The sequence below is a fragment of the Solanum dulcamara genome, chromosome 12, assembly GCF_947179165.1.
Source record: "Solanum dulcamara chromosome 12, daSolDulc1.2, whole genome shotgun sequence".
NCBI lineage: Eukaryota > Viridiplantae > Streptophyta > Magnoliopsida > Solanales > Solanaceae > Solanum > Solanum dulcamara.
The window spans coordinates 9,227,690-9,239,817 of record NC_077248.1 but is presented as its reverse complement, the minus strand read 5'-3'; positions in this window follow the sequence as shown (position 1 = coordinate 9,239,817).

Here is a 12,128-nt window from a genome sequence, read left to right as displayed (position 1 = left end):
TGTAAATATCTTCAAAGTCTATATCAATATTGAATTCAATGACAGTTAACTAATGTTGATAAAAATTTTAGTACTATTTATTAATATGCATATTTAGTGCCGTCTAAAATTATTTTTATTGTACTGCAGGTTCATCTTAATGTGTAATTTTCTATACAAAGTATAAAATAAATATTCAAGCTTATTAAAGATTAAATTTAAAGTCATAATTTTAACAGTACAATAAATTTAGTATTAAAAATCTTTAAAAATGAGTTTGATCCACCTATACGTTAACACCAAATGGTGCATTAAAAAATGTGATTTCCGTACAATTATCTTCGTAAAGTACAAAACAAAAAAAATATTATAACATTTTAAACATATAGAAAAAGGAGATATTTTTAGTTAACGATGAGAAGGGGAGGCTATGGCTGCTATAGAATAAACAAAGTCAAATTGAAATACCACAGCTACTAATTAAAAAAGGGGGGAAATATATTACTTAAAATTATCTTTTAGGTTTCTAATATAGTTTTTAGTACTTAATTTGCCGACATTTTGTTCTTTATGAACATCAGTCTTTTTCATTCCAATTATAAGATTCAAATACTAATAATTAAAAAGGTGACCTAGCTAGGAGCTTCAATTTTTTGTTCTTTAAAAAAGTTTTGTTCAATATATAGTGGAAATAAAGGTCCAAATTGAGTAGTCCTTTTCAGAATATACCGACCAAAATTATTTTATGACAACGTTATGGTGCACATGTTATAGATAGTCTTGATGCATTATGACAATATTTTAATTGATCAATGACAGTATCTCAGTCATAAATTTATGTTGTCCTCAAAATACCCCTTAGTTTTTACTCAACTATATTCGTAGTATCAAAATTTTGACTACCCGATCATTCTTGTGGATCTCAATATATTTGGCTAACTACGATGGAATAGAGCTATTCTAAGTAGAAACCCTTCTTACGATATGTCAGATAGAGCGGGATCAGTCACGTAATTAATAGCCCTCCGCCCTCCTTAGCTTGTTCAAATAGTTCAAGAGGTTAATGAATTATGTGAATGTGTGAGATTAAATTTGATTCACACATTTCCAACGTAGTTTGTGGTGAAATGATTTTTGTTGGGAGCGGTGTTTATAAAAATGAATTATGTGAATGTGCGAGATCAAATTGAGTCGAACTTCAATACGAATATTGAATATCGAATGAAAAATCCCCGAAGAAAATAGTAAAATAACGGTTAAGCAATATTATAAGCTCCAAAAAAAATGAAGATATATATATATATATATATATATTGTAAAAATAAAATCATTTGTTTGTCAAAACAAAACAACAAATATTTAGCTAACGAATATCTCCTAATTAAATACTCCTTCTGTTCTCTGTTACTAATTTGTTGTATGAAAAATAAAAAATTTCTTTTTTTATTTATCCATATTAACAAATCGAAGATCGATTAATTATTTCTTTCAATTCTATTTCTACTACTAAATAACTATAAAAAGAATTAGTAAAATAAATCCTTATTAAATAATTTCTTAAAGGAACTAGTTAAAAAGGAACAAATGGAGTAGCGGTTTACATATAAAAATATTCGTATAATGGAAGAAACTTTAGGGCTTAAATGTCAGTTTTTATGAGTTTAATTACCAAAGCTTGCTAATTAAATTCCACGTTTGTTGTAAAAAAAAAAAAATCCACGTTCAATTCATAATTATTTTTGCACCTTGATGACAACATTCTGTTTTTTAATTAAAAAATGAGTAGTTGACTAAGTACTAACCAAAAAAATTAATAAGAATTAGTTGACAAATAAACCAAAGTCAACGTATGTGCAATGACAAATTCCTTACTCGATGAGAACTCGTTGCTTCAATTTGTTTAATATAACTCTTATCTAATTTATATATTAAAAAGGGCAGCTCGGTGAACTAAAACTCCCGCTATGCGCGGGGTCCGGAGAAGGGTCTAACCACAAAGGTCTATGTTGGGGGTAGGAAGCACCACAACTAAAGTTTGATATGATGAAAATAATGAAAATAAATTTGACACGAGAATTTTACGTGGAAACCCCTCTAAATGATAGAAGGGAAAAACCACGGGGTAGAAGGATCTCACTATTTTAATATGGAGTACACAGCTCTCAAATACAAGGAGAAAACAACAATAAACACTTCTCTCTTGTAAAAGGAACAACTACTAAAGAGGACACTCAAGACAAAAATATTTATCTTGGTGTATAACTCTCTTTGTATTCTTACTCTCTCTTTCTGGGATGGGATAAATGAGGGCAAGAGGTCTTCTATTTATAGGAAACTAGAAACGCGTAAAATCCGCGTATTGAACCTTTCTTTTTTGACTACGCGTTCAAAACGCGTTTTGTTCCTTTTTTGACTACGCGTTCAAAACGCGTTTTGTTCCTTTTTTGACTACGCGTTCAAAACGCGTTTTGTTGACTACGCGTTCAAAACGCATTTTGACTATCTTGCATTCTCCCACTTGAAGATTTAATTTAGAATCAATTAAGTCTTCACACCATCCTTTCTACCCAATTACTGCAATGTTACGTTTCTGCTAGGCTAATAGAAGATCGACACCATATGAACTTGTTACTGTTGATCGGCTTCGTAAATATATCTGCCAGGTTGTCATTAGTGTGAATTTTCTGAATATCCACACTGCCTTCTTCCACCTTCTCACGAACAAAGTGATACTGAACTCGTATGTGCTTTGTCCTTGAATGAAATGCCGGATTCTTTGCAAGATGCAAAGCGCTCTGACTGTCACAAAATAGAGCAATCTTCTCTTGTTTGTGCCCGAGCTCCTCCAGTAACATCTGCATCCATATTGCTTCTTTGCTAGCTTGTGTAGCTGCTACATATTCTGCTTCCGTCGTAGATGTTGCCACGATAGATTGCAGTTTTGAAACCCAGCTTACAGCTCCTCCAGCAAGAGTAAACACATAACCTGTGGTGGACTTGCTTTTATCAAGATCACCAGCATAATCTGAATCAACATAACCTTTAACAGTAAAGTCTGATCCTCCATAACACATTGTAACATTTGAGGTACCCTTGATGTATCTCAGGATCCTCTTAACAGTATTCCAATGCTCTCTACCAGGATTAGCCATATATCGACTAACCACTCCCACTGCTTGTGCAATGTCAGGTCTTGTACATACCATAGCGAATATTAAACTTCCCACTGCTGATGCATACGGTACTCGAGACATCTCTATCCTCTCTGCTTCATTGCTAGGACACATACTTGAGGATAACTTGAAATTAATAGGAAGTGGGGTAGAAATTGACTTACAGTCTTGCATCTTGAAGCGTCTCAAGATTTTCTTCAAATAGTTCTTTTGAGAAAGCCAAATCTTCCTATTATTTCTGTCTCGGTGAATTTGCATCCCTAGAATCTTGTTTGCTGGTCCCAAGTCCTTCATTTCAAACTCCCTAGCCAACTGTGCCTTTAAATTTGTGAGACGATCTTTGTTGGGGCCTGCTACCAACATGTCGTCAACATACAACAGCAAAATAACAAAATCTTCATCACCAAATCTCTTGTAATAAACACAAGGATCTGAACTATGTCTGTTGTATCCAAGGCTTATAATGAAGGAATCAAATCTCTTATACCAACATCTCGGCGCCTATTTGAGACCGTATAGAGATTTGTTCAACCTGCAAACCAAGTTCTCTTTTCCATGTTCTTCAAAACCTTCTGGTTGGAGCATATAAATTTCTTCTTCAAGCTCTCCATGAAGAAATGCAGTTTTGACATCTAACTGCTCCAAGTATAAGTCAAATGTAGCACACATCGCCAGGACCACTCGAATTGTTGTGAGTCGAACCACCGGAGAAAATATCTCATTGAAGTCTATACCTTCTTTCTGAGCGAATCCTTTCACCACCAATCTTGCACGATACTTCTCCACTTGATCATTACCATTGCATTTGATCTTGTAGACCCATTTGTTTCCAATGGCCTTCCTTTCTTGTGGTAATTGAACAAGATCCCATGTTTTATTTTTATAGAGAGCTTCAATTTCTTCTTGCATTGCTGCCACCCATAGAGATGATTCTTGGCCTTTCATAGCCTCGTGAAAAGTTGAAGGCTCTCCATCTTCTGTTAGTAGACAGTATGCAATATTACTCTCCATAGAATAATCTGAGTGCCAAGCTGGTTCTCTTCTCTCCCTAGTTGATCGTCGAACTTCTGGAGTTTCGATCTCAGCTTGCTCTTGTTCTTCGTGCTCTGGTGCTGCTTTAGAAGAAACTTGAACTTCTTCTATTTCTTCAACTTCAACTGTAGTAGTCTCTGATTTTTCTTTTGAAGTGCTACCTTCTTTTGCTTGTATCTTATTTTCAACAAATACAACATCCCTACTGATTACCACCTTGCGGGCTGTGGGATCCCACAAGCGATACCCCTTGACTCCATCAGCATACCTTAAGAAAATGCATTCCCTAGATTTTGGATCCAACTTCGATTTTTCTTGGGTGTTGTACATAACATAAGCAGGACTTCCGAATATATGTAAGCGAGAATAATCAGCTGGTTTTCCTGTCCACATCTCCATTGGCGTTTTCAGATCAATTGCGGTTGATGGTGACCGATTGATCACATAACAGGCGGTTTTGACTACTTCTGCCCAGAATGTTTTTTCCAAACCTGCAGTTGCCAACATAGCTCTTGTCCGTTCCAACAAGGTTCTGTTCATCTGCTCTGCTACTCCATTTTGTTGTGGAGTATATGCCACCGTGAAATGCCATTTAATACCTTCTTGTTTACAGAAGTTATTAAATTTATCACCAGTGTATTCTCCTCCATTATCTGTCCTCAAACACTTAATCTTTTTCTCAAATTCAAGTTCCACCCGCGCTTTGAATTCTTTGAAAACTGAAAAAACATCTGCCTTCCTCTTGATTGGATACACCCAACTTCTCCTAGAGTAATTGTCGATAAATGACATGAAATATTTCGCTCCTCCTAGAGACTCCACCGGTGCTTATCAGATATCAGAGTGAACCAGATCTAGTATTTCCTTGCTTTTAGCAGAGGAACTGCTAAACTTCAGTCTATTTTGCTTACTGATAACACAATGCTCACAAAAGGGTAGTGAAACCTTTTTGAGCCCTGGAAGAAGTTTTTGCTCAGCAAGAATCTTCAAACTTCGTTCCGACATATGGCCAAGTTTACGATGCCACATTATCGTTGATTCTTCAAATGAACTTGCTGACGCGTTTGATGCTTCTCCTTCTTGGTGTGTTTCACCTTTAAGCACATATAGATTTGCAGCAAGTTTTTCTGCTTTCATCACTACAAGCGCTCCTTTGGATATTCTCATGACTCCACCATGAGTCTTATACGAACATCCATTATCATCTAGTTGTCCTAAAGACAATAGATTCTTCTTCAAATCTTTTACATGTCATACCTCCTAGATGGTGCGAACCGTGCCATCATACATCTTTATTTTGATGGACCCAATACCAATAACATCCAAAGCATGATCGTTTCCCATGAACACAGACCCTCCTGAGATAGGATTATATTGATGGAACCATTCTCTCTTGGAAGTCATGTGCCATGTTGCTCCTGTGTCCATGATCCAGACATCAGCGAAACGTTTTCTGCCTTCATTATTTGATATTGCCTCACTACATAAAATATCGCCATCATCCGAGGTACATGCAACATTCTCTTGAGCATTTGATGGCTCAGGGTTTTCACTCTTCTTCTTGAACCGACAATCTTTCTTGAAGTGCCCTTTCTTGCCACAGTTGTAGCACTTGATATTCTTCTTACTTCTTGATTGAGATCTGCCATGATTGTGACTCCCACTAGGGCCACATTCCGTTGGTCTTCCTCTCACCATCATCAAAGCTTCAGCTTGTTGCGAACTTGCTTGTCTGTCTTCCTTATTTTTGCGCCTATTTTCTTCTTCCAAGACAGCGGCTGCAATTTCATTGAAAACTAGACTGTCTGTATTGTTCGTCAGGTTGATGATGAGTTAATCATACGAGTTAGGCAGACTTTGAAATAGAAGCTCCGCACGTTTAGTACCCTCTATTTTGCAACCCATTGTTGTAAGTTGCGAAAATAGAGTATTCAAAGTATTGATGTGTTTAGTAACTGACATGGACTCTGCCATTCGAAGAGTATACAGTCTTCTTTTTAAGAAGATTTTATTATGCAAAGACTTGGCCTCATACAACCCTGTAAGAGTATCCCATATTTCCTTCGCCGTCCGCTTTTCCGCCACACTAGACAACACTTGATCAGCTAGTGTCAAGTGTAGATCGGCAACTGCATTGCTGTCTATGTCGTTCCACTTGCTGTCATCAACAAAGTCTGTGGGCCTGCCTTCAATTGCAGCTAAGCAATTGTCTTTTCTCAGTATTTCTTTTATTTTCATTTTCCACAATGGGAAATTAGTCCCATTGAACTTTTCAACGTCAAACTTTATTGTACTAGACATTGTTATTTGCTTCATACCCTTCTAGATCGTTTTTGAATATTTTTGCGAACAATTGTGACAAACTGTACCGTCATCGAAATTTACTATTCACGTGAATAGTACTATTCACCAAATTTATTATTCACAAATAATACCTTCGCATAAAACAGACAGAATAACCGAGGGCTCTGATACCACTGTTGGGGGAGGAAGCACCACAACTAAAGTTTGATATGATAAAAATAATGAAAATAAATTTGACACGAGAATTTTACGTGGAAACCCCTCTAAATGATAGAAGGGAAAAACCACGGGGTAGAAGGATCTCACTATTTTAATATGGAGTACACAGCTCTCAAATACAAGGAGAAAACAACAATAAATACTTCTCTCTTGTAAAAGGAACAACTACTAAAGAGGACACTCAAGACAAAAATATTTATCTTGGTGTATAACTCTCTTTGTATTCTTACTCTCTCTTTCTGGGATGGGATAAATGAGGGCAAGAGGTCTTCTATTTATAAGAAACTAGAAACGCGTAAAATCCGCGTATTGAACCTTTCTTTTTTGACTACGCGTTCAAAACGCGTTTTGTTCCTTTTTTGACTACGCGTTCAAAACGCGTTTTGTTCCTTTTTTGACTACACGTTCAAAACGCGTTTTGTTGACTACGCGTTCAAAACACGTTTTGACTATCTTGCAGTCTATTGCATGCAGTCTTACCTTGCATTTCTGTGAGAGGCTATTTTCAAAGCTTGAACGCGTGACCTCCTGGTCATATGACAACAACTTTACCAATTACTCTAAGGCTCCCCTTCATCTAATTTATATATTGTCGACTAATTAAGTTTGATAAATTTTTAATCATCTCACTACAAAAAAAGGCAAAAAAATGACAGCCAAAATAGCGACGGACAGCGTCGTCTAAAAAAATCAACAAAAATTGCGACGCTGTCCATCGCGTTTGTTATTTTTTATTTTTTTAATTAAAAGTGACGGATAGAAATGTTAATTCCGTCGCTTTTATAGTAAAATATTTATTTATATATTTATTATTAAAGACCCCATCCGTCGTTTATGTTTAAATTTAATTTATTATTATTATTTTTTAAGAAGCGACGAACGATGTTGGTTTGTCCGTCGCAATTGGTCAACAATATTCGAATAAGCGACGGACATCGTCACATTGTCCGTTGCTTTTTTGATCAAAATCGTGGTCAAACATTTTTTAAAAAGCGACGGACTTGGTGACGTTGTCCGTCGCTTTTTTAAAAATATGTGTGAGACTAGATCGAATTTTCTTATTTTTTTTTCTCTCTCTATTTTCTCTCTTCTCCTCTCCCTTTTCTCTAAAAACACCGACCCCAGCCCTTTTTTCGCCGCCCCCCCCCCCCCCCCCGCCATTCCACCATCACTGGGGTCCTTCCAGCCCCGTCCCGCTACTCCAGCAGTCCCCCCTCACCCCACACCGTCCTCTCTTTTGATTTGAAGGTTAGGGTTATTCAACTTATTTTTTAAAAAAAAATTGTAGTGATAATGTGTGATTGTTATTTAGTTTATTGAATTTAGTTTGTTGAATATATACTATTAACGTAGTTTTTAAGTAGTTTGTTGAATTTAGTTTGTTGAATATATGCTATTGAATTTAGTTTGTTGAATAATTTTGATTTAGGGCTTAAATTAGAATTGAGGGTTTTGAATTACATTGTAAATTGGGTAGTCTTTTAATTGCAATTAAAGTGTTTGAATTTAGAATTAGAATTAGTTGAAGTTTTGATGTTAGAAGTTAATTGAAATACTTGAATATAATATAGGATATTTGAAAGTTTGATAGTTGAAAGTTGAAGTTAGAAAAATATTGGACTTAAAATTTAGGACTTTAGAACTAATTAGAACTTAGAACTTGAATTATAGGATAGTTGAATTTAGAACTTGAAATTAGAACTTGAATTTAGAACTTGAACTTAAAACTTTGAACTTGAAATTTTGTTGAATTGTACTCCTTATTATGAACTAATTAAGTTAATTAATTAGAGTTAGATATTCAAGGTCGTGAACTTGAATTGTACCACTTTTGTTACCTTGAAAATTAGCCGGAGCCTCGTGCTGATAACGTGTTATGAATAATATACTAATGCTACTAATTAATTAGATAGAAAGATACTGAAAGTGAAGAAGAAATGAGGAGAGAAATAAAGTTTTTGTAAAATGATGTGTTTTAACATTGCAAATGGCTTATTTATAGCCATAAGCAAGAAATATAATAATAGAATGTGGGCCCCACGTAATTTAATATTGTTGCTAGTGGAGAGCCACCTACTTGGCTGCTAACACTCCTCCTTGGATGTCCACGTGTTGTGTCTTAAAAAAAATTACTAGGAAAAATCCATTGGAAAAAAAATACACATATCTGGTAATACGCCTTGATTGCTGCCTCATTAAAAACCTTACCAGGAAAACCCAGTGGGACAAAACCTTGGTTAAGGAAAAAAGAGTGCAGCGCGTATTTACTCCCCCTGATGAAAGCTTCATTTGATATTTTGGAGACGGCGCATTCCAACCTTATGCCTTAGCTTCTCAAAAGTTGATGTTGGTAATGCCTTTGTGAATAAATCTGCAAGATTATCACTTGAACGAACTTGTTGTACATCAATTTCACCATTCTTCTGAAGATCATGTGTGAAGAATAATTTTGGTGAAATGTGTTTCGTTCTGTCTCCTTTTATGAAGTCACCTTTCAATTGAGTTATGCACGCGGCATTGTCTTCGAATATAATTGTGGGTATTTTAACATTATTTTCTAGGCCACATCTTTCTTTGATAAACTGTATCATCGATCTCAACCACACACATTCTCTACTTGCTTCATGAATTGCTATTATTTCAGCATGATTTGAAGAAGTAGCAACAATGGACTGTTTTGTAGATCGCCATGATATAGCAGTCCCTCCGTGTGTAAACAGATAACCTGTCTGAGATCGAGCTTTATGTGGGTCTGATAAATAACCTGCATCTGCATAACCAATAAGGTCTGCGCAACCTTTGTTAGTATAAAACAAACCCATATCAATAGTACCCTTCAGGTATCGCAAAATATGTTTGATACCGTTCCAATGCCTTCGCGTTGGGGATGAACTATACCTTGCTAGCAAATTTACAGAAAATGTTATATCAGGCCTAGTTGCGTTAGCAAGGTACATAAGTGCACCAATAGAACTGAGATATGGTACTTCAGGACCAAGAATTTCTTCATCCTCTTCTGGAGGTCGAAACTGGTCCTTTTCCACTTCAAGTGATCGAACAACCATTGGAGTACTTAATGGATGTGCTTTGTCCATGTAAAATCTTTTTAAGATTTTCTCAGTGTAGGCAGATTGATGGACAAAAACTTCGTCTGCTAAATGTTCAATTTGCAGACCTAGACAAAGTTTTGTTTTTCCAAGGTCTTTCATTTCAAATTCTTTCTTTAAATATTCAATTGCCTTTTGGACCTCTTTAGGGGTTCCAATGAGATTTATGTCATCAACATAAACGGCGAGTATAACAAACTCTGATTCCGTTTTCTTAATAAAAACACATGGAAAAATAACATCATTAATATAGCCTTCATTTATTAAGTACTCACTTAGGCGATTATACCACATGCGCCCTGATTGTTTCAGACCATATAATGATCTTTGTAATTTTATTGAGTATACTTCCGGAGATTTTTTACATGCTTCAGGTAATTTTAATCCTTCTGGGATTTTCATGTAAATTTCATTATCAAGTGAACCATAAAGGTAAGCTGTAACCACATCCATTAGGTGTATTTCAAGATTTTTATGTACAGCTAAACTGATGAGATATCGAAATGTTATTCCATCCATAACCGGTGAATATGTTTCTTCATAGTTGACTCCGGGTCTTTGAGAGAATCCTTGTGCAACAAGGCGTGCCTTATATCTTACAATTTCATTTCTCTCATTTCGTTTTCTAACAAAAACCCATTTATAACCAACTGGTTTTACACCTTCAGGGGTTTGGACTACAGGTCCAAAAACCTCACGTTTAGCAAGTGAGTCTAATTCTGATTGAATTGCCTTTTGCCATTCTGGCCAATCACATCTACGTCGACAATCTTCGACGGATTTAGGTTCAAGACTTTCACTATCTTGCATGAGGTTAATTGCAACATTATATGCAAAAACATTATCCACTGTAATTTTTGATCGATCTAAATTTATCTCATCACCGATAGAACTTATTGAAAGTTCTTCATTCACTTGAGTCTCGGGTTCACTGATTTCTTCAGGAATATCAGGATTACTCAAACCTTGACCTTCTTCAGGAAGTTCGTGTGTAGTATCATCTTTATTATTTCTTATGCTTCTTTTTCTAGGATTTTTATCCTTTGAACCCAACGGTTTACCACGCTTCTGGCGTGTTTGGGATTCAGAAGCTATGATACTTGTAGATGGTCCTTTTGGGACATCAATCCGGATAGGTACATTCACTGCAGGGATATGCGACTTAGTTATCCATTTCAAATCAGTAAATGCATCTGGCATTTGATTTGCTATTTTCTGCAAGTGGATAATCTTCTGGACTTCCTGTTCACATGTGCGGGTACGTGGATCAAAATGTGATAGTGATGAAACTTTCCACGCAATTTCTTTTTCTTTTTCGGGTTCCTTTTTCTCTCCCCCTAATGGCGGGAAAATTGTTTCATTAAACCGAAAATCTGCAAATCGAGCAGTGAATAAATCTCCAGTCAACGGTTCAAGGTATCGAATTATGGAGGGTGAGTCAAACCCAACATATATGCCCAATCTTCGTTGAGGGCCCATTTTTGTACGTTGTGGTGGTGCTACAGGCACATATACCGCACAACCAAAAATTCTTAAATGGGCTATATTTGGTTCATGACCAAATACTAATTGCGATGGAGAGTATTTATTATAATGTGTCGGTCTGAGACGGACAAGTGCTGCTGCATGTAAGATAGCATGACCCCAAACAGTAATTGACAATTTTGTTTTCATTAGTAGAGGTCTTGCTATCAATTGTAGGCGCTTAATAAATGATTCTGCAAGGCCATTTTGAGTATGAACATGAGCAACAGGATGTTCAATTTTTATCCCAATTGATAAGCAATAATCATTAAATGCTTGGGATATAAATTCTCCAGCATTATCAAGACGAATGGACTTAGTTGGATAATCTGGGAATTGCGCTCTCAATCTGATTATTTATGCTAACAACTTCGCAAACGCCAGGTTGCGAGATGATAACAGGCACACATGAGACCATCTAGATGATGCATCTATTAGGACCATAAAATATCTAAACAATCCACTATGTGGATGAATAGGTCCACATATATCTCCATGTATACGCTCTAAAAAACCAGGAGATTCGATGCCAACCTTTAGGGTCGATGGTCTGGCAATTAATTTGCCTTGATAACAAGCAGCACATGAAAATTCATCATTTGTAAGAATCTTCTGGTTCTTTAACGGATGTCCAGTTGAATTTTCAAGAATTCGTCTCATCATTATTGATCCAGGATGACCTATTCGATCATGCCATAGCACAAATGTATTTGGATCAGTAAACTTCTGGTTTACGATCATATGTGCTTCAATTGCACTAATTTTTGCATAATATAAGCCAGATGACAAA